General features: G+C 42.3%; 1 protein-coding gene and 1 non-coding gene across 3 annotated transcripts in view; both read left to right on the forward strand.

Annotated features, from left to right (window-relative positions):
• The window catches only part of SLC35F1 (solute carrier family 35 member F1), a 359,888-nt gene that overhangs the window by 330,032 nt on the left and 5,279 nt on the right, over positions 1–24,577 (forward strand). The window lies entirely within an intron of this gene.
• TRNAS-AGA (transfer RNA serine (anticodon AGA)) lies at positions 16,132–16,204 on the forward strand. Its single transcript has one exon. It is a non-coding gene; the product is annotated as a tRNA-Ser (tRNA).

Here is a 24,577-nt window from a genome sequence, read left to right on the forward strand (position 1 = left end):
CATGTTCCAGCTGTAAGCCAGAGGCAATGTTTTGTCTTAAGGGACTAGTAACTACATACGTTTACTAGTGAAAGATAAGAAGCAGCCATAGAGGAAAGGGCTTTCAAACAGTGGGGGACAGTTTTTCTGACACCATTCACCCCAGGAGCTGCTTTTCCTGTAGCCTAAAGCTAGGAAGATTTGTACAGCTCTCAGACTATCACTGCCAGATGGATTCTGCCAAAGGCACCAGAAAGTATATCCTCACTGGAGAAAAGACACAGTTCCTGCAGTTTCTGTTTTGCATATATTTTCATAGTAAATATGAATGGAAGATGCTAATGTGTTCAAAATAGTTTCTTTACCAAAAGGTTGGGGTTTGGGTAAAGAAATGCAAAGATACTATGAAGCATTTGCAGTTGACATAGCAGCCCCAAAGAAAAGAAGAAACTATTCAGTCCAAAGATGACAGTCTCTTCAAATGTGAGACTCTATCCGCATCATCACCCAAGGCAGGCACGACTGATGGGTTATGGCCCACAGAAGTGTGCTATCAGACGCTGTCTTTTAAACCGTACACTCACTGATTCATTAACAATTGAGTAGAGCTGGTATGTGAGAAGAGACCTGCTTGCCATTTCTTAACTATTCCTATAAGATAAAGGTCAGTGGGGACTATAAACAGTGTGAAAAAAGATAAGTAGGAGAAATCCAAACAGATGAGACCAAGTTAGGACAGGTCTCCTAACCAAGTGCTTCACCAGTGGTATTGCAGTTAACGTCACCAGCACACAGGTGTGGCCAGCTGATGGGGCACTGTGGTGGGCAGGACGTCTTCACTCAGGTCAGACTGGGCTTGGAGGTTCCCAGAGAAGTGCTGAGCTGGAGACGGTATGTTCTTGAGGTAACCAGAGGCAAAGCAGCTAAAGCAGAAATATTGACTGTGCTAAGCCAAAATCATGGCCAAGAAATAGACCAAGAAGAGCAGACGTGAGTGGAAAAGAGGTCCCAAGCAAGTTGGCATCTGAGAAGACCAGAAGCCGATCTGAAAGATAAGAGGTGGAGAAAGTGGCCATGGCAGCAGGCAGGGGTGAAGTGGTGAGTGCCTGTTTTCCATGGAGCTTTCTGTCCAGTGAGGTGGCAAAAATGACAGCTTAAGGAAACAGTCTGTGACTGGACAGCATTTATACATTGTTCGTAACTTGTTTTGTCTAGATGGTACAATTTCTGTTTCCTGAGTGCACCCTGGTCCTCATAAGGGTAAAAAGTAACATCACAGCACGTTGCCCCCACTGCTCCTCACCACAGTGCTGAGAGCACCACTTTCCCTCTGAATCTCCCTCCAAACACACCCAGTTATTTTCCAGAGCCCTGGCAACTGTGCAACCGTGATCTCATCAGTGCAGCCCAGTGGCCGCTCTTTCTCTTCTCTCCTCTGCAGCTAAGCACCCACCTGTAGTCCATTCCTCAGCGTGAGTTCAGTTTTCAGCCCCTACTCCTGGAGCTGTCTTTATAAGCTCCTGAACTAGATGAATCCCTTTAATTGTCCTTCAGGAAAGATGACTGAAACCCATTGTTTTGATTAAGGACTGCAGTCACTTTGGGGGCAGTCCAGATTCAGTTTGGCTCTCAGCATCCCTCATAGCTGTGTTCCTGACAGGCTGCTTTCACCAGGGACACTTGCTGAAAATGCAGATTCCTGGGCCACGCCCCTGAGCCCCTGAATGGGTCTGGGGTACTGTGCTCCTATGAGGCTGATGTTTTCTGAATTTGAAAATACCTGAAAGGGGTTCCTGAACAGAGCTTGTTCCTACTGAGTCTGTCACTCCTCATACTTCCCCCGACTTCTGGTTAGACCTGGACTCTGCATAAACAAGCACCAGGAACTGAGGAGGCTGGTGAACGAGGTGAATTCCACTTCTCCAAAATCTGTCTTCTCCTCTCGTCATTTGTATGTTACTACTAACTTAGGATAAGTAACTTTGCCAAAGAGGAAAATGTGTTGTAACCTCTCGTCATGCTGTCAAAAGGGAACCTGTGTTATCTGAAAATTAAATTCCTGTATTCACCAATTTGGAGGTGTAATAGGTGTTTTTTAATTTTTAAAGCAATGTTTTTCACAATACACTTTTGTTTCGTTTAACAGATCCATTTCCTTAAGGCAAAACTGGTTCAACACAATAGACGTTTTCTGTAGTTAAAATGGATTGTGTAGTCTTTTTTTTTAATGAAACTTTCAAGATAATTATAGATTCACATGCAGCTTTAAGAAATAATACAGAGAGTTCTCATTTACCCTTTACCTTGTTTCCCTCATTGGTAACATCTTGGGAAACTGTAATACAATATCAGGATATTAACACTGACACAGTTAACATACAGAACATTTTCATCCCCACAAGGTTTGTTCTTGTTGCCTTTTTATAGCCATACCTCCCTGGCTCTCACCCACCTCCTTAACCCCTCAAAACCACTAGTTTATTTTCCATTTCTCTGAATTTACCACTTCAAGAATGATATGTAAGTGGAATTAAACAGATTGTAACTTCTTGAAATTGACTTTTTCCAAGCATAACTTCTCAGTATTACTCTCTGGAGATTCATCCAGATTGTTTTGTATATCAGTAACTCAATTCCTTTGTTACTGCTGAATACTATCACATGGTATATGGAGGTATCACAATTTATTTAACCATGCACTCAGTGAAGGACTCTGGGTCGTTTCTGTTTGGGGCTATTGTGTGTGTATAAAGCTGCTATGAACATTCATGTACAGGTTCTTGTGTGAACAGAGTTTTCACTTCTCTGAAATAAACACCCAAGAGTACAATTGCCGGGCATATGGTCGTAGCATGTTGCTGTACGGTAGAATCTTTGCCCATTTTTAATTGGGATATTTGTCATTTAACATTGACATGTAGCACTTATTTATATATGTTGGATATTAGACCCTTATCAGATTTATGATTGGCAAATATTTTTTCCCGCTCTATGATTATCTTTTCATTTTCTCGCTAGTGTCCTTGGCAGCACAGGAGTTTTAAATTTTGGTGAATTCCAGTATGTATCTGTTTATACTTTTTAAAACAGAAAGGAACCAGTCAAGCCCACCATGGCCTTTGGGCCACCAAGTCTTCCCTGGTGGTTCCCAATCCCACTCCTCTCCAGGGCTGCTTAGTAATGACTGCTCGTTGCTTTGCACTGTCTGCTCTAAGGAGATGGTTGAAAGTCACAGCCTAAGGAGGAGAAGAGTCGATTCAGGTCAGGGCGTCTTTAACCATTGGAATCACCCGAAGAATTTTTAAAATACGGATGCTTGGCCCAGCCTCACTGATTCTGATTTAAGTAAGTGGTCTGCAGTGCAACCTGGGCATTCAGTTTTAAAGACTCCCCAGCTCGTCCTAGTATGCGGCCAGAATTGAGAGCTACTGGTTCAGACTTATTTTATGTGGCTGCAAGCAGATGGCACTAGGACCAAAGGGTGAAGGTTACAAGATTATAGCGAAATATAAAAAACCCTCGTTAACAATTAGTCATCTGACAGTGACAGAGACTGTCTTGGGGGTTCCCCGCACTGGAGGGGGCTGAGCAGGCATGTGAGAGGGATGAGGTGGAGGAGCCCACACTTCAATACCGAGGATTAACTGGTGACCTCTGAGATCTCATTTGGTTTTACTACAGTCTGCAGCTAGAGTTTATTCTTTCACTTAATCATGATGTCTTTACTCTCAGCAGCCTTCTGGTCTGGCTGTAAATATCTCCAAGTTGAGCCAGGAGGGCGGTTCGCTCACGGGTGCTGCTTACCCAGGCAGAACTAAATGATTAAATGAAGCTTTCTTGCCCAACATTGATTATTTGCTTTGTCTCGCTTTCCATCCTTGGGAAAAATCCATTCCCTTCCCCACCCATCAGTCCACTGTCTGCTGCTTCTCTGCCTCTTGTGCTGACTGTCTGCCGTGCTGACGGGGCAACAAAGCCCTGCGTCCCGAGGAAGCAAATCGCCTGATCCTGAATGAGGCGATCTGAATGGTATGGTGCTCTTGCCGACTCTAATTCTGCAAGACTTTGGAGAAGTGGTTATAGATTTGTTCTTTATTACCTCACAATACTGTTGGATCCAGAACCGTAAATCCATAGCAGGCCATGGTATGACAGGAGGTGAGTTTCCTGGGCCTCAGACACCCCCTACAACCAAACCCAGGAAGAGATTTACACGGAAAGTTTTCAAATTGATGGTGTGTTGGCTTTTCAAGGCCACAGCTTGACCAGTTATGGACTCTGTCCCCTTAGTTATTGTACAAACAAGGATACTTTTGAAATTACTTTCCTATGGCTGCTGTAACAAATTACTGCATACTTAGTAGCTTAAAATAACACAGGTGTAGTATTTTACAGTATTAGAGAAGTCTCACCAGGTTAAAAATCAAGTAAGTGTTAGCAGAGCTGGGTGGCTTCTGGAAGCCCCAGGGAGAATCTGTTTCCTTGCCCTTTCCAGCTTCTGGAGGCTGCCTGCCTCCTTGGCTAGAAGCCCCTTCCTCCATCTTCAAAGTCAGCAGTATAGCATCTTCAAATCTGACTGCCATTCTTGCTTCCCTCTTACAAGGACTTGTGTGATTGTATTGGGCCCACCCAGATAATCCAGGAAAATCTCCCTACCTCAAAGTGCTTAACTTGATCACATCTGCAAAGTCCCTTTTACCATGTAAGGTAACATATTCACAGCTTCCAGGGATCAGGATGTGAACATTTTGGGGAGACTATTATTCTGCCTACCATAGTAATTTACACCAAGACAAATAAGGGTGCAGAGGCTCCAAGGCTCCTGGGCCACGTGGATGTGCTCTTCAGAAGTCCATCTGGGCAATGAAGACATTCTCCACCTACTGACGCTGTGATTTGTTGAATTTCCCAAGTGAGTTTTAAAGTCACTGTGGTTATGGTTACCTGCTAACACGTGACCTGAACAAAGAACACCCTAAATCAGGTGGTGGGAAGACGAATTGGCGTGGGAGGACTGCTACAGCATCTTTTCTGAGAATGGTGAACTCAGCAGTCTGGGGTGGCACGGGAGTGTGGACCACAGAGTCAACGGAGCCTACGTTGAAACTGTGGCTTCTGTTCACTATTTAAGTGCTTCGGACTGGTTATTTACTCTCTCCAAACTTCAAGGTGATGCGAGTGGCCTTATGGCGTTTTTGAAGGGATTAAGTAATCTGTAAATGGCGAACAGTGGCGATGCATTTCTCTGGACGTGTGGTTCACGACTAGTAATCCCCATCTCCTTTCATTGCGGGGGTCCTAGTCTTGTTTGAAGATTTTGTAACTAGATGTTTAGCTTTTAACAATTTTGTGCGCATTTTCTCTTATTCTTTGTTTGAAAAGACAAAATTGGGGACTCATGCAGTAAAATTTAGAAAATACTGTTATCAGTCATTTTTACCTAAATTCCTTAATTCCTTCATTTCCTTCATCCCTGCATTCATTGCTTACAATACAATGTTTACCCTATAGCCCTAAATTATAAAAAACTCAACGGTTATTAAAATAAAATGCCAATTGTTCTTTCATGAAACGCCATCAAGTGCTCAACATTCTTCAGGTAAAAAGCAGCCAGTGCTGAATACACAGGATATTTCCTATTGTCTGACAACTTTACACATTTTGCTATTACCTCTTCAAGGCTTAACATTGCCATTGGATTGCTTATAACAGTTAATGTTGAAAGTAATTTCATAAGAAGCGATTATATTTGTAGCTTTATCAAAACAAGTAAGAAATTGATAGAGAGAAAAAATGAACAATGTAAGTGCTCTCCAAGTCCCCTTTAAATACTCCACTTAGGTCATTGGCAAACCTGGCCCCCCATATGGGACAGCCTGAAACTGCAGGTGGTCCTATTGGAAGAGTCATATTTTAGGAAGATAAAATCTCCATAAAACTTACATGCTTATATCAGGAAAATGTTTTCACCATCCAAATAGTCACTACATTAAAAAAAAAAAAGGGTAGAGATTTTGAAATCCTTTGCCCCAAAAGGCCACTTCAACTATTCTGGGTAACGTGATTCACATGAATTTTTTAGAACTTCATCTTTGTATGTATTCATTAGAAAACATTCTGCACATTTTAGTCTGATTTTTTTTCAGTCTCCTTTTTATACTAGATGAATTTTTATAATCGCTGTGAGTTATTTTTGACAATAATCAGAAAAATTTCTTACATCGTCAACTACCTATTCTAGCAATCCAGATTACATCCCCTGAGGACAGGTGTAGAGCTCCCTGATCCACCCTGACCCTCTCTGTCAGCCACTAAAAATGATACCCCACAAGGGCCAGCTTCTCTTACCGATTTTGTTGTTGTTGTTGTTGTTACAGGAGATTTGGCAAGAAAAGTTTAATAACTCTAGAGGCTAATTTGATAATATATTGTTATGCACTAAATTTAAAAGAACTTCATTCAGCAAATACTTATTTATTCTATGCCTGCTATGCTCCAGGGGCTGTTTCGGTGCTTAACTCTTTGTTTATAAATAAAGGTGACAAGAATACCAAAGATCACCAGGCGGATTAATGCAAAGGGTGAGATTCCAAACCACTGAAACTTGAATAGACCAGCAATCTCAAGCATCCTTAACATCTGAGTTTCAATGCCAGAGAGTTTGCAGAGATTGCATCAGGAGTGGAACCTTTCATTAGCCATGAACCAGAATCTGTAGCCAAGCAACCCTGTTGCTCCTCAGCAGCAGTGAGCAATTTCAGTAATGGCACTGCGCTTGAAAAGCCAGGGCAGACAGCCTCAGCCTGTAGCAGCCGATGGGCATAAAGCAATACTGCACATCTTATTTATAAACATATCCTCCTAAGTAGCCAGTTATATTTCTTTTTGTAAGAATGGCATCTTGCAAGGCTATGAGTTTTAAGTCCATAATGCCTAGTGCAATTATAAATGTGAGACTTTTAAATTGACACTTAGCTTTTAAGACTCTAAATATGTTTTTAAACTGTCACTGGTAAGTAAAGAATTAGAAAAACTATCATCACTGAGGCCCTAAAGCATTTCGTATGAAATACCAAGGTGCAAGAGCGGTGAGTGTTTGGACTTGTTTTCCCCCTGCCTGGAAACTCAGGAGAGTGTTGTTTGCGGTTTCGCTTTTGCTGAATGAGTTAGGATAAGTGTTGCTAGCTTTCATGGACGGGAGTGCTTCCCATGCAGCCATTCAGGAACCCAGGCTCCTTCCAGCTTGTGGCTCTGCCAGCCTGTAGGGCAGGGATTGTCAAACTATGACTTGTGAGCCAGCCTCCTGTTTTGCAAATGTAGCTTTACTGGAGTACAGCCGTGTCCACTTACAGGTTACTCGTGGCTGTGTATGCCTTACAGCAGCAGCAGAGTAGTTGTGACAGACTGTGTGACCCACAAGCCTGAAATATTTACTGTCTAGCTCTTTAAGGAAAAGTTTGTCTGCTCCTGGGCTAGGCTCTTGGAGTCCTTCTCTGGGCTCTGTGTGAGACAGCCTAGAGACTTGGTGGCTGTGTCTAGAGGGATGGTAACCTCCTCCCCATTCTGTTGGCCAGAACTCAGTCACCTGGCCCCACTCGATTGCAAGGGAGGCTGGGAAATGTAGTCAAGCTGTTTGTGCAGGAAGAAAAGAAAATAAGTTTAGTAAACAACTAGCCAGTCTCTGCCACATTTAGCAATTTTCATTTACCAGAAATACCGGAAGGATTAGAGAAGTCGGGGATAATTTGTGAGGCAGGTCCAGAGTTATAGCCAGAAGTCAGAATTCCTTCTATGTGAACCTATTCATAAACTGCACGTCACAAACAGATATTTTGAACTCATAGCAAGATATTTTGAACTCATAGCACCAGGGCAAGCTGTAAAGAAAAATGGAATGAGCTAGAAGTGTTGCAGCAACTTCAAATGGAAAGGCTTGTGGTTGGACTGGAGGGTAGCCAGGAAAAACCAGCTAGCTGTCTTCCAGGAGAATGTGTGGGATGTGTTTGTCATCAGGGTGTGTAGTCTGGCCCCCTCCTGCCCACTCAAGGCACCTGATTTTGTCAGCAGATCTGTATAGATCCATCTCCCATGGACCAGAACATTAAGGACCCATGCTCACAGAAATCAGAGCATTGGTTTGCTAAGATGCTCTGAAACATTACAGGCTAAACCGAGGCACCGCTCTATACATCTCTAGGGGCTACCCTAGATGGGAGACATTTTTAAGCACTACACTTAAAGTTTTGAGAGTTTTTATATAATTCCTGCCATGAAAGATAATTAATACTATCCCTCTGTCATTTCCTGACCTCTGTTGTGCTGTTTTTATAGTGTCAATTGTTTTGATAGTTAATTTCTATCAATATAATCTCTCTGGCTTTAAAGCCCTGTATCCATACTCACTACGTTTGCTATGCCACCAGTCTCTGAAACACAGGCTCTTCTGTTCGGAATTCCTTATTTTGATTTATCTCTTACTCGGCTGGATTTCATCACTGTTGGTATTCAGGAAGCAGAACTGCCATGCATGGTTGTGCAGGCTGTCAACAGTGCTATTTGCCCATTGATAAGGAATATTTTCCAGCAGATGGTAGTCAAGTGCCTTGAAGAAGCGGAGAATTTATAGTCACTGCAGAAGTGGCCTTGGCCAGCGGTGAGTCTATCAGGAAGTATTCTTTATTTCCTTGAAAACATTTCTTACGCTTGTACTCAAAGGATAACTTTTTTAGGTAACACGTTCTTTTACTCAGAACTTTATAGATATTGAGGGGGTTTTTGTGTTTTGAATCATATAATGTACCACCTATTAAAAATAAATAAGTAAATTTTTTTAAATGAGCACTGCAGCCAGTCCTTTCCAATCTTTTGAGTGACTAGATTTTATCATTAAATAATTTACTTACGTTTGAATAATTTTTCTCCCCAAGAGTCCACAAGTGTCGTATCTCTGGGTTCTTTCTGTTTTTGACTGTCTCTGATGTATTTACACTTGTAGGTCAGCTTGGTCTATGACCTACCCCACTCCCAGGGGTACAACCATGGTGGTCTTGAATTGCTTCCCCAGTTCATCCCAGAGATCCAGATAATGGCAAGTTCTGACTCCCCCGCTGCCTCCTTGAGAATAGGAGGAAGAGGGAAGGGTTTCAACCCTGGATGTGAGTTCCATTCTTCCGTTCCCCCCATGTCAGGGTAAGCAGTTATTATGGCATAGAGCTGAGAAAATTTCCTTGACTTTTCCCTGGGTTTGCCTAATCACCTCTTAATCAGTTCTCTCCGAACTGGACAGATATCTAAAAGTATCTTCACCAAAATGCGAACATGAGTCCAAGGGCAGACAGAATGACAGAATTGTCGCAAGCCTGAGCCCGAGTTCTGGAATCAAACCATCTGGGTGTGAATTTCAGCTCACTCCCTACTGAGGGGTCTCTACCCTTCCTGTGCTGTGAGTCCTTTGGGCAGTCTGGTGAAGCCTGGATATCCCTTTCTCAGTGGTTTTAAATGTCTAAAATAGAATACATAGCATTAAAAGCAGGCTGATTATATTAAAATAAAGTTATCAAAATATTTTTAAATGTGATGATATAGAAATATACAAACCACAAGATATGGAAGCACTTCTAATAACTATTGTCATTTCAAAGCAGTGATGAGTGTAAGCAATATTTGGAGAGATCTGCATAGCAATTATAATGTGATATGAAGATACTGTGATTTCTGTTGGTGAGAAAGTCCAAGGCACAGCAACACTAATGTAGCTCACTGCTTACATTTTTGATGAAGAAATGCTAAATATCACCTAGAGGTCAGTGAAAATGAAGTTCCAGGTTTGCAGACCCCCTCAATTCTGTATAGGAACCCCTGATGCTACCAGTCCTACATCTTGGGCAAAAATACTTAACTTCTTTCAAACTCAGTTTCCCTATCAGCAAGATGGGGGTCACAGTAGTGGATACTGCATAACTGGTAGCATCAGGGGGCCCTTACAGCAATGAAATAGTGCATATAAATTGCTTTACATATATGTAGATACACTTATACACTGTCAAACACTCTATAAATAGTGCATGTACGTCCACTTTACATACATGTAAATAGACTTATACAATGTCAAACACTATAATTAACACCATCATTAAGGATGGTAGAGTTTTGAGTCCTTATATCTCATGTTCTTCACTTAAAAGTACTGGATCAATTATGTGTTGCTAAGACACTGTATGAACAATTTGCTGTTTTTATAATCATAAAACAAAGTTATTTTCAGTTCAGAAATGCATAAAGTTAGCAATCCCCGCAAATAAAAAGGAAATCTCAATATGAATTTGTGCCATTGAAAAATGGGACAACATTGCAACAAGACGCTGATTAAAAGGTTCTAAGTGGCTCATTCTTGATTTTAATTGACAACCATGACAAAAATTAAAGGGTTTCTCTGTGTCTGTTTTCCTCGTTCTTTTTCTATAACTAAAACTCTTGACTCATTACATTGCCGAGCAGTGACTTAGTCATATGCTTAATTTCTTATTTAAATATATTTGGAGATGTGGTTTTGATTTTTAAATAAATACACTGTAAATCATTCTGTGGGGCCTCGCAGTTAGCAGTGTCACTCAGTTTAACTTGAATGTAGATCTTGGCTCCCGGTGTCACACCCAGTTCCTTCTCGATGCTGTGTGGAACCGGGCATCTGTGTGCAGGTGTGGAGCTGTTTCCCAGTGCTCTGTGGAAATCTCAATCATCATGGGTTGTACTGCTGTTGTCTTTGTGCATGAACCAGTCCCAGCTTTCCATGAAAGGGCAGACTTTATGTAAGAAGTAAGCACTAAGCTTCAGACGACAGGGGCCACACATGTCTCCTTCCCTGCTGGATCCCTGATGTCTGGCACAGGGCCTGGCACGGTGGGTGTTCCACAGTTATTTATTCAATGAAAGGCTTACTTCTCCAAGAAACATTAAAGGTCAAACTTGTTAATCTAGGCTGAACATTATCTAGGCATTTTCACATAAGCAAAAAAGCTTTTGATTGATCTGGACTCTTTACATCTCAAGTTGATGAAACCAGCTGCAAAGTAAAAAATTTAGATCCCATAATAGCAAGTCACTATTTTGATGCATTCTTTGAATCGATGGATTGCTTAGGGAACGTCTCAAGGGAACATGGATGTTAGAAAACCAGTTCAGTGGCATAACTTTATACCTTGACATGGGGGAACGGAAGAATGGAACTCACATCAAGCGTTGAAAATTTTGCTAAGAAATGTATCCTATTTACAGAAAAAAATCATATCTAATATTCAGATTTATTATTCAGAAGTCATCTTACAGTAAAATTGTGAAAGGTCCTTGTCGTGTTCTGTATTTCTGTGTCTACATCTGTATTGATGTGTCTGCAACCACAGAGGTCTGCAAACAGTTCTGTAAAAGACCAGATTATAACTATTTCAGACTTTGCAGGCCAGACAGTCTCTGTCACAGCCACTCAGCTCTGTCCAGGGACATGGCTGTCTTCCAATAAAACTTTATTTACAAAACCAGGCAGCTGCCAGATTTGTTCGTTTACTGACCCCTGATGTAGACTGTAACTGTCCCTACAAACTTTTCCCTAACGTTCAGCACCAGAAAACAGCCATTTCCTCTGCAAAGTGTGTCATTAATAAAGCTGCTGAAAGCACAACACAAAATGCTACAAATTTCTTTGCACTTCAAGTGTGTGGACTTGTTTTCAAAGCTAATTGCAATCATTTCTGCCCAGTTTTAGAAAAAGTGGAGTATCTGCCTCCTATTTGAGTTCTTGGTGGCATCGAAGGCCGCATCTCTTAGTGTTGTTATGAGGATGTCTGTGGCATGCAGACAGTCCAGTGACATGTCTTCAGTTTATTGGTTTATTGTTTTCATTTTACGTAAAGGAATGAGTGGGATGCCACTGCAAAAGAACAGCCCTGAGCTAAGATGAAGGATATTAAAGCCATAGCTTACAGAGAAGAATGAAGCAAAGGCATCCGGAGACAGGGAGCACATTCTAAACTGATTTTATGCATACGGTGTGCCCTGGAAGAAACAACAATATCAGATAATAACAATACTGTTATCAAATTAACTTCCCCAGAATCACGTGTTCAGAGAAAAGACGCCATTGTGTATCCACACAGGTTAATTTGACCATAAAGAAGGTCATTACCAAATGACAGCTCTCCTTGTGGCTTAGGGATTTCTCACTATCTCCCCAAAAACTGTATATTGAGAGAGAGATATAGAAACAGATAGATCAGTTTAGCAGTGCACAGGTGTCAAGTTTAGGGGACACGTCTAGAGTTTGATTTTTAAATTGTGTTTATATAATAGTAACATAACCCAAAGTTCACATTGTTTTCAAGTCAAGACATTAGATAACTTATTTTTTTAATGAGGTACAAAGTTTAATTTAAAAGGGAAAAAAGAAACAAACAGTGTTGTTGAATGTCTGCCATATTTTTCTATCACTTCATGGATTTTAAGTATTATACAATGCTGGGAAAATGTAATAATGATGTAAGGTTTTATGACAAAATGACCAAATATTCTGGGTCCAGTGCCTGTGCTTCTCAGTGATATTCTGGAATTAAAAAGTGAGTGTTCAGGGCTACTTAAGAGGTGACAGCTATTTATCAGCTACCATGGGTGAAGAGTGTCACCTGCCTTATCAATAAACAAAGGTCATTGCAGCCATCAAGCCATCAGCCACTGCAGCTGCCCCAGCTGTGCACCCCAGGGGCTTCAGGATGGAGAAAAGCAGGATGGTGGCCCCTAGACAGTTAAGGGCACATCAAAGGAATGATTTCAACCAGCCCAGACTATTGCATCTTCCCATACACAGAAAAGCACTAAATTCATTAACTTGAGGTGTTTGCAGAAATCTTTTGATGTTCAGCTACTTGGCTTGTTTTTGCAGAACTCCTGTATATCCTGGCTCCTCCCTTACCTCTTCAGAACACTCACTCACAGCTGTCTGAGAGCCTGTCTCCTGGGCTTATATCCTCAGAAAGTCCACTGAATAAAACATAATTCTCAACTTTGAGGTTGTACATTTTTTTCAATTGTCAGTATCAAACTTCTTATGTAGAAAAAATTGATTAGCCATTGAAAGCATAATATGACGTCTTCCTTGACAACTTCCACATCAAGATATTCTTTACAATACGTTTCTCACCCTTCTTTTGTTTTTCTGTCTCTCGTGCCACCACCCGGTACACATGAGAGAAGGAATGAGGAATATCAGTATGGTTGCAGGAGAGCTCATTTTTCATTTTGTCAAGGGGTTCCCCCTCCTGCAACTGGGATAATATTTCTTGATGCCTGTTCATTTATGTGAATTGAGAAAGAACGGGTTCCAAATTCATCAATAATCCATTAAAGTTGTTCCAAGATACGTTGAATTAAATAAAGTTGAGTTCCCCCCAATCCCACCCCATGCAATGTGAGAGGGATGGATTGCCCTAGAAGCTTCAATATAGGGTATGGAAGAAACAAAAAGAATTACATTGCAATGCAGTTAACCAAGTAATTAGGAGGTTGAAAGAGAATCGGGTGGAGTGTCAAGTGCTCTGGGCACTGTGTCAGCTGTCACTACAAGACAGAGCCCTGAATCCTTTACTACACCTGCCCACACCTTCTGCATCCTCAGCCCGAAGTCGTTCACCATGGTGATCCATGCTTCTCTGAGGGGCTGGTTTTCTGAAACTGAAGTGAGATGATATACATGAAAATACTTTGGAGAAAGTGGACTGCAGCTTTGTTTGCTAAGATTATCAATCTTAATTTAGAATTGTATTAACTGTACTTTCCTAAACATAGTTCTCTTCTTAGAACACTTCTCAGGTTGCAAGAAAGGAGACCAACAGAGAAATGGGAGAACTTTATGGATTAAATATTGGCAGGAATCATACCTACAACCGCACACAGTGTATGCTAGTACTATAGGTGATGTTAAGAGTAAATCCTCTTCATTTAAAAAGATGGTATGTTCTAGGAGAATAAATGCACCATAAGAAATGCTTGGAAGAGAATCGCACACCCTCAGAACAGTCAGCCTCAGGAACTGAGAATCAGTCTCGGTGTCTCTCTTCTTCACTCCTCACATTTAATCCATCAGCAAATTCTGTTGATCCTCCTCCAAATTAGATTCTCTTCTGTTTCTCCTGCCACCATCTTGGTTCAAACACCACCACCTCTCACTGGGATCAGTAGTCTCTTGGTCTTCCCGCCTCCACTTACTCCTCTCTACAATTAATCACCCAATGGCAGCCAGAGTGATTCTTTTAAACACCAATTAGATTGTGCTCTTCTGCTGAGTACCCTTTAATACTTCTTTCTCATTGCGTTTTGAGCAAAATTCAGAGGCCCTGCTGACCTCTGAGGGCCTAATCACAGTGCCTGTGTCCCACGGCTCCCACCTCCGCTCCGGATGTTTGCCTGCCGTACTGGCCTCAACTTCTTCTTCCCAAGAGGAGATTAAGTATAGCTTCCTCATGAGTTATTAAGAATGTGAATAATGTAAATCTCATCAAGCAGTGCCTGGAACAGAGCAGGCACTCGAGTGTTAATTACTGTTAAGTGCTCAACATCAGCGGCACTGGCTTCCTCCCGGTGCTGGTACCAGCCGTGCCCTTTCCTCCTCTGCACCTGCGCTCTTGTCCCTCTGCCTGGACCGCTCTTCCCGCGCCCTCCCACGGCTGCCACTTCGGCTTCTACAGGCTCAACTCCAATGCCTCCTCTTCAGAGACGACCTCCCTAACTCTCTAGATGCCTCCCACCGTCTCTCATCATCCTGTCATGTATTCGTTTCCTTCGGATGATTTCCCAGAATTGCATGACAGAGGAGTTCCTTGAACTTAGTTTTTAGTCTGTCTCCCAAAATAGACTGGAAAGGAGGGAAACTGGGGAAATGCGCAGTCCCCAGTGAGGCAGCCCCGGCACGAGAAAAGCTGTCGAGATGCTCTCAAGTCACTGACAGGCTCTCAGCAATCACCCTGAACTTGACGAACGCGTGTGCTTGTGCCAAGACCCAGAAGGGCTCTCCCAGTTGTCCCACCGCTGCTGAGAGACCAGGCGCCACCACCCCCGGTTCCACAGCGGGGGACGACATTACGATCAGGCACTTCAAGCAACTGTAAGCAGACCCAGCCCAGGAACAAGGACCAAATCACACTAAAAGGGACTGTCAGCCGTAGGAGGTTGAGGGTCGGGCTCCAGTCCCACCACGTGCCCCCACTCAGACACACTCTGCAGAAGGCCTCTCTGGCCAGGAAGATGGTGGTGGAGGAGAGCGGTGTTAGTCAGACATTCACTGTGCCAACAAAGGAAGCAAAGAATAAATGCAAGGAGTTACATGCATTTTATTTATTACCATGTCCCCAGCACACGGCACATAATAGGAGCTCAGTAAGCATTTCTTGAATGGATGGATAGTGAGGTAATAATTAGGGTCTCAGATCACAGTTAAGCTCAGTTGTTGAATGAATAATTTATTACTGAGTCTTTTAGTAACTATAATTAGCTGCTATAACCAATTACCACAAACTTCGGTGGCTTAAAACAAACAGAAATCTCTTCTCTCACAGTTCTGGGACCAGAAGTTCAAAGTCAGTTTCACTGGGCCAGGATTTAGGTTCAGCAGAGCCGTGTTCCAACGAGCGGCTCAGGGAGAAGCTGTGCCTTTCCGCTTCCGGCCCCTGTGGCTGCCACCGTTCCTTGGCCTGTGGCTCTGTCACGCTGGTCTTTGAGGACAGCATCTTCAAATCTCTCTCTCATTTATCTTCACATCCCCTGCTTCTCTGATCTAAAATCTCCCTTTGCCCCCTCTTGTAAGATGCATGTGACTGCATTTAGGGCCCAGCTGAATAACCCAGGTATATTAGCCTGCTCAGGCTCCCAGAACAAAAGACCTCAGGGCAGGTGGCTTAGACAACAGAAATGTATTTGTCATACTTTGGAAGGTTGGAAGTCTCAGATCAGGGTCCAGCAGGCCTCAGTTTCTGGTGAGAGGTCTCTTCCTGGCTTGCAGACAACTGCCTTCTCACATCTTCACATGGCCTTTCCTCTGTGTGTGCACATGATGTGGGCGGGGGTGCAGTGGGAGGGAAAGCTGTCTGATTTCTTATGAGGACCAACCTGGGGGGAGGGTATAGCTCAGGGGTAGAGTGCCTGCTTAGAATGCACGAGGTCCTGGGTTCAATCCCTAGTACCTCCATGAATAAGTAAATAAATAAGCAAGCCAAATATCTTCCCCCTCTAAATTTTTGTTTAAATAAGGACTAATCCACCATTATGACATCATTTAACTTCAGTTACTTCAACAGAAGCCGCATCTCTAAATGCAAACACATTGGGGGTCTTAGCTTCAATATACAAATTTTGGGGAGACAGGCACAATTCAGTCCACAGCACCCAGGATAATCTGTCAGCTCAAAATCCTTGATCACATCTACAACGCCCTTTTCCCAGATAGGGTGACTAACATTCGCAGGTTCCAGGGATTAGGATGTGGATGTATTTTGGGGTCCACTTTTAAGCTTGGCACAAGCAGGAAGCAAAACGAATTGCTGCACTTACGTATACTCGTAGCTGCTCAAACCTGACTTGTGTCACTGGGAAGGAGTTGCTCAAAAGTAGTAAACAAGGTAAAGCAGAATAGGAATTTATGAGGATTCCTGAAACTTATATAATTGTCACTGTAAGAAAACTCAACTTAAGTAAGTCCAGACTCTGAGCCTGTAAACCAGGGTTTATTATTCGCTTTGCCAAAAGAGCCTTCCTCTCCAGATGCACCGATGGTCGCACCCTTTTTTTAAATTGCCAGTTCTCTAAATGGATTTGCAGTTCAACTTGATGCATTCGGAACTTTTCAGAAAGGGCTATTGAGGAAGGTTTTTATATCTATCTTTGTTTTAGCATTTACTCTTTGTGATGTAAAGATAACAACAGCTGCCATTTATTGAACATTTACTGTGTGCCAAGCATGCACCAAAAGTTTTACACGCGTTATTTCATTTAATGCTCACAGTAAGCCCGTGCAGCAGGTACTGTTATTATCCTCTGTTAATTGATGAGCGATTAAAGTTACGGAGAAGTAAGGAACTCGTTCAAGACCATAACAGGAAAGTGGCAAACGACATATGCAAACCCCGGCATTCTGACTCTAGAGCTCATACTGTGAATTGCCCCTGGAATCGCCTGGAAAATATCAAAGTCCATTTCTAAAACTTGCCATGGAGAGAAATTGTTATGAAAGTTTACATCAGCATCTCCTTTCGTATAACAGGTTTTTGTGTTATTAACTATATTGTCAGGACTCTCCAGAGAAACAGAACCAATAGGATGTATGTGAGTATCTTTCTCTGTCTCTATATAGTCCTGTATAAATCTACCTATCTTCCAATCTACAGGCAGAGATATAGGGATAAGGACAGAGATAGGTTTATTTTAAGAAGCAGCACATGCAGCTGTAGAGGCTAGCAAGCTGGAAACCTGGAGGGCAGGCTGGCAGCCGGAGTCCCAGGGAAGTGCTGGTGTTGCAGCTTGAGTCCAAAGACAGGCTTCCATCTTCCTCAGGGACCTCGGTCTTTTTCTCTTAAGACCTTCAACTGATTGAATGAAGCCCATCCACATTATGGAGGGTAACCTGCTTTACTCAGGGTCTACTGGTTTAATGTTAATTTCATCTAAAAAAATTCCTTCACAGCAACACCTAGACTGGTGTTTGACCAAACGTCTCAGTACTATGGCTAAGCCAAGCTGACACATAAAATTAACTATTACAAGTCTATGTCTTCTCAACTTGGCATCCATATGCACATCTCCTTAAATCATACTTAATCTCAAAATAAAGACAACAATAGGTCATACTTTTGCTTAACATGATACAACTAGCCTGCACGCTACTGAAAACACACTAACCTTTGACTCAGAAGAGGATGCAAACATCTCGGGGGGTGTTCACACTTCTCCTTAATATCCTGTAACTTAAATACTATGATGTAAAGTTAGCAACTCTTAAATGCTATGATGTAAAGTCAATATATCTTATATGATAAGGAGATAAGAGAAGAAGCAGAGGTATTTTATACACACACAGACAGATGAACATATTTATAGCAAAATAAGGAATAAATACTCGTGACAATTACAGTCCTTATTTCTGGAACTGGCCATATTACTATAGCTGGTACTTATAGTTACCTTCTTCCAATACCCATTCCATATTCCGTTTGTCATCAGCAAGTATCTCAGCCAACTCCGTGGTTCTTTATCTGGTGGGGTGACCCAGCCTTCATTCCTGAAGAGTCGGGGCCGTTAGTAGTCCTGCCTGGACTCTTGGGTTGTTGAAGTTTTCCATTGACTTTAATCACAGGGCATGGCAACACTAAGAGATGCCTAAGAGTTTGTCTGTATTCCAGACATACTCTGCCTTGCCTCCATCATGAAACAGCAGCCCAATTTTCCCTTGGTTACCAAGGTCAGCCACCCCAGCCAGCACAGTGACAAGAACTCCCTTCTTTGTTAATTGAGAGGCATGAAGAGCCCAAAGTGGTCGGGTGACAATCTTAACTCTCAGGTCAGTAGAAACATTGTTGTGTCTCTTGGTGGATATGTTCCTCCCTTTGGAGGTAAGACTTCTAGATCAGCAGAGCATCAGGTTGCAGTGACAGGAAGCAAATGTTTTACCAGTGGGTCACTAGTGGGAGTAGTGAATGAAGCCCCTCCCATCTAGTCTCTTGATTCCGCTGTAATGGAACAGATACTCTTTGAACTGTGTTGAGCTACAACACTACCACTTCTATAATTTAAGATCTTTCACCTGCTTTAAAAATCAGTCCCTTGCAAAATGACTCCAGCCCAGTGGGTACCTCTGTGTTGTATAGAGGGAAAACAGACGTCACATGATGCAAGAGTCCAGACACAGGAGTGAAAGCCACTGCTCAGTGTACCTCACACACAAATGTGATCTTTTCTTGACTAGTGATAGTAAGAACCACGCGTGGAAAGGCAACATCAATGAGCCATCCAATAGCCTTTGTTGTAACTGAGCCTATAATTAAACACTCCCACAGACCAGCCCCCTTTTATTCCACTTCTGGCTTGGTTCTCATGGTCTTCTTTTGCTGGACTGCAGAGAATAGAAATCTGCATGAACAAGGATTTCTGTCAATTCATCAAACCAAGTGAAAATGTCCGTCATATAAAAGATAATGACAGAAATCCCTTTTTAGCTCTGTGTTGCTGTACTCATGTGTGAAACTACCCCCAGGGGAAGGTGTTTGCCCATAAAAGAACACTCATGGGCCTTAGAGGCAACTGGCTGCACAAATGATACTGCCAAATAAATGGCTTTGCACACCAAACAGAACGCCTTATAAACTGAACTCAGACTGCAGTGGGGGCACAGCCTGGCCCTGGGTGACAGCGTCAGGCCACAGGGAGGCAAGGGCCCTGGCTGCCGCTCCTCTGCTTCATGTGATATTTGGAGAGTGAGTTGTTTCCAGGTATTTAAACCTTAGTGATGCCTGGGTTTTCTCATATGGGTAGAGAGACCATCTGGCATTTTGACTGAAGCTTTCATTGATTTATTTTCTGTCTTGATTAGATTACCATGGACTGGGGCCTTTTTCCTCTCTCCTGACTGGGGAAAGAATGGGGAAGGAGGGGTGGAGGTAGCTAGTCTTCGTCTCTGAAGACTCCCGGTTTTGGTGTTTCTCCATACATTGTGTGCCATGCCCGCATTTGGTATTTTCCATTTTATGACTTAGAAAAAAGAAATATTGCAATATTTAGCTGGAGAGATTTAGCCCCTTTTTTTCCTTAAAAAAATGAGGAAAAAGGAGGAAGAAAAGAAATAAGAGGAGGCAAAAGCAGGAGGCAAAAGCAGGAGGCAAAAGCAATAATAAAGCAGTTCCAAAGAATTTGAAAAACTCGGGCCTCCTCTCCGGGCAATTTATTTCCAGTTCGGTAAACTCAGAGGCAGAACTTTTGCATTTTTAATGCTCTTAATAATAATAAAAATGATTTTGTTGGTTTAGTGCAGAGCCAAAATTAGGAGGTCAAGCATCAGCTTGTTTATGTTGGTGTTTCTGTGGAGCCAGGTCTGTCTAGTTTCCTTGCCCTGAATAGCAATTGGCTCAGACTCAGCGACAGTAGATCAGGACCAGGCAGAGTCTTTGGTCACAGGATCCCAACCAGGCCACGACTTACAGCCTGCCCAGCAGTGACCAGCAGCCTCCTCTGGGTCTCTCCCCACCATTCCATTCCCAGGGTCAAGGTGTGGCCCGCAAGCCTCTGAGACTCACACGGCTGCTGAGAGATGCATTGTCCTGGGTGAGCTGTCCTCTCTCCCTTCTGCCCCAGGACACTCAGCAGATTGGCTGTTGTCCAAAGGGTCCACCTTTCAATCCACATGTCGAGTGGCGGCTCAAGAGCCCTTGGGCTCCCGTCTTAGTTATAAAATCCATAATATTTGGATGGAAAAACCCCAGCATTGTATTGAATTATGATTCATTCTTCTAATCGGCATTTTGCTTAACCTCATCAATGATGAATCTTTGAACGACTCTGGTACCTAAGACCTCCAAAATGTGTAATCTGGTTCTGTTTGAAACAGAATCAGGCTAATTTATTCCTTCTTGGTCTAGAAATCATGGTTTAGATGTGCCAGTTGATATATCTTTATATGTGCATTTTACTGCACAGAAGGTGGTAGCCCAGGGGAAAAGACACTTTGTTTTACATTGCAGAGTATTCAGGACAGTTCCACAAATTTAAAGTCTAATTTTTCCCAGGCATAACTTCTTCTTAAATTTGCCAGGGCAATCTCCCTACCGAGAAATTTTCCCAGCAGCTCTTGAATCTCACCTTTGCCAGCCTGTGCATATAACCTTGGGAATGACCAGTCACTGTCCTTTATCATTCTACTTACTCGTGGGTGCACTGACTTCTGAAGCAACCTCCAAGTTTGCAGAGTCCCCGACTCTACTCTCTAGATGTTTTCTGCTAATGAGTTTGAAAGGTGGAAAGATTTACTTACATCTGTATCTGTTTAAAAGATTTGAGTAAGAACTAGAAAGGAAATCATTGTTGTGGCCACGTAGCCTTTGTATTTGTGAAAATACCTCCATGTCAAAAGCCATGTCTAAGAAGAGGTAGAACTATCCTGAAATTCATTTCTGAACAGCTTTCTTACGCAGTTCAGAAAACAGTTGCAGCTCTTAACCATCCTCATGTTTCCAGATGGTATACCCCTTTCAATGGCAGGCTCGCATCCAGCAGAGCCCCTTCATTCGGTCAAGGCAGCTTGTGTTTTGAAGTTGTACCAGCAGTGCTTTCCTTGAGCTGTGGTTTAAGGTAGCTGGTATTTCCTTCCTCCGCTGCTCACTCATAGCCTGGGGAGCGCAGGAGGGCTCGGAAGCGCTGGCCTTTGCAAGCCTGCCATACACGAGAAGCCTTCAGGGGTGGTGGTCTCTGAGCCTGCCCAGCTTCTCTCAAGAAGTGTTCAGAATGCAGGTCCTATCAGCTCAGTAGTAGCAGCTCATAGGTGTGTGTGTTTATATATCTGTGCGTGCGTGCGTGTGTGTGTGTGTGTACACAAAAAGGTAGAGACAAAGAAAAATACATGCGGGGTGAGTTTAGAAAAGAATTATATTTGTGGGGGAGGGGGCCATCCAAGTTCTGCAGTCCCATTTCCTCCTAACTATCAAAAATTTTCCTTTGCTTTTTTTCTTTTTCTCTTTCTAATTTGACCTTATTTTCTCCCTCCTTCCAATTATATTTCCCCTGAGCTGCTTCTGCTCTCCAAGTTAGACCTACGTTGGATTTAAATCTAAACCTCTCCCCTTTTTTTTCAAATAACTGCAGGAGCTTTACCCAAGTTTCATTCCCTGTACCCCACTTTCCTAAGAACCCTCACCAACTGCCCTTTTCCAGGTCTGTCCTCTACCTCTCGCAAATGACATCGTTTCTCTTCAGATAGAACTGTCATACATCTGTCTTTGAGAACTAAAGGAATCTTTTAACTTTTTATTACCTATTAAATCAAAATTAGTTCTGGTCACTAATAGGCCCAAGTGGAGTCACTGATAAAAAATGACCAGAGTCCAACATCAAGAACCTTTGGAAAGCCGTGTTACACAGAGGTGTACATCACAGAAGGCCTCTTTTAACGTGCACTCCCCAGGGAAGAAGGAAGAACCGGGCCCACCACATGGAAGTAGCTGGTGCACACACTCAGCGAAAGCAGGGCTTTAGCCCCGAGTCATTTCAGATTCCACCTTGTGCCTCTCTGTGGGCTGCCCATGTTCTCTGGTGAGCAGAGAAAAAGTCTGAAAAAGAATGTCTCCCTTAAAAATCGCCCTCTTCCTCACATAGTCTAGTTGATATATTTATAAACGTCCTTTGAATGGCTTTCAAACCATGTAGTTTTCTACTTATATAGATTTAGGCCCATTAAAGTCATTGGTTTATTAGAATTCAACTTAGATGTTTAATACCAAATCCAAAATGAAAATTTGGTCTGCCCTTAACTGATGTGCTGAATGTCCCATTAGCTAACTAGTAATTGTACTGGGATGTCCGCTGGCTAAGAGCTGGGTTTAATCCCCAGCTGGAGGTTCAAAAGCTTTGTTCAGATTTATCATCAGTCTTCCAAGCCACCCCATTCTGGACAATGGCTCGTGTCCCATTTGGATTGCATTAAGCCACATATGGACATGCTCCTTACATACAGCAAGTGCTTTCTGACCCTTGTTAGCAGAGACTCGTCAAGATGGAAAAAGGCAAGAAAAAAGTAAACAGCGTGTGCAGTGTGGTCCTGAGAAAGGGTGCATCCTTTCTCAGCTTCTCAAACCTACAAGTCAGATAAAACGCAGGCAAAAGTGCGGCACCGAGTCCTCTGATGGGCTGCAACTGGCTGCAGAGAGGACCATAGAGTGCACTTCAGACAGCAGTCCGTGCTCTCAAATGGAGGCAGCAAGCCTCTACCGGAAACTAGCCTTCTCTGTCCCTGGGAACTAGGCATGAGTAATTCTTTGCAGTTAACAAGTTAGGCATCCTAGAATATACAGAGTTTTTGCTTGTTTCACTGGTTTTTTTAAATGAATGGTCCATCAGGATAAGTGCAGCATCCAGAAATGAGGGCCATCCTATTAAGTACCCCTGATTAACTTTCCTCTTATCAATCTATAAAGAGGAAAAAGAAATCAAACTTCTTCTTTCTTTTTAAAATATCTTTCTGTAATTATTTTTAACATTCAATATTTATCCAGATTAACCATAGTGCTTGCCTTACTGCTCCCCTTTTGGTCTTGTGGGTTAAATGAAAACTTTCTCTACCAACTATTAATAAAATCTCTTGGGTGACTTCCAAGATGCCTCTGTCATATAAAATTCTATTCTGTCTTTATTTTGAACAATTTTAGAGTGAATCCTGTATGAATTAAATGGAAATGCATTGGAAATAAAGTATGCATTGTCATTCTAAAGCTATGTCCCAGGAAAACACTTTGTGGTGGATTTGTCATTTAACATGATAGTTGTGTCGCCAAAAAAATGAGTGATTCAGGTGCTATTTTTCACACTAGCAAAGACATTAGCTTTAAAAAAAAAATCCATTAAGATCTTTGTCATATTGATCAAATCATAATATAGGAGCCAAAATCAGAAATTGAGAGGAAGCCATATCCCTCTCCCTGGACACTCTGTGTCAGATCCTTTCCTGTCCCTCCTCCTACATGACTTCAGTTGCCAAATCCTGTCCACCCCAAGTTCATGAGGCTTCCTGTGCCGATCCACTGTGTAAGGGCCTGCAGTCTTCTACCTGGACTTTTGCCTTCTGCACTGTTCCTCGCAATCATCGTCTTACCACTCTCCTCTAACTGACCACGGGTTTGAAGATGACTTTTAGAGTCAAAGATTAAGAATCAATACTATGACTTCCTTTTCATTGAGTGGTTAGTGTCATTTGTTTAGCATTTTATGTGTGAAAAATGATGTTGGATTGAGTGGAAAGCTAACAAATTTGAAATACACCATTGGTCCAGGCTGATTTTTTATTGTTTCTTTAGTCTGAAATCTTAATTAAATTCATTCAAATATAAACAAAGAGCAAGTAACACTTGTAGATGCCTACACTATGCCAGGCTCTGCACCTGACAGGGGTCAAGAAAGACATAGGCCCATAGTCAAGGGACAATGGAAAAAAGGCAAATTAATCAATGACTATATAAAAATATTTTAACACTCTTATAGGTGTAGTCATGGATGATAAGATAATAATAATAAAAAACAATGCAAATAATAACAATGACGTGAATGTAACTTGAATCCTCGCTGAGAGGCAGGTACTCAGATAAGTGTTTTACATGTTTTATCTAATTTAATGTTTATAGCCAATCTACCTAGTAGGTACAATTATTATCTCCACTGAACTGATGAAACTTGGAGCTGGAAAGGTTAAGAAACTTGTCCAAACTAACAGCCAGAAAGGAGGAGAGCTAGGATTTGAATCCAGTTTGTGGTTAGAATGCAGTTCTAACCTCAAAGCCCCATTCTTTTTTTTTCCTCCATAGACTCTAACTTC

The sequence above is a fragment of the Vicugna pacos genome, chromosome 8 (assembly GCF_048564905.1).
Source record: "Vicugna pacos chromosome 8, VicPac4, whole genome shotgun sequence".
Classification (NCBI taxonomy): Eukaryota; Metazoa; Chordata; class Mammalia; order Artiodactyla; family Camelidae; genus Vicugna; species Vicugna pacos.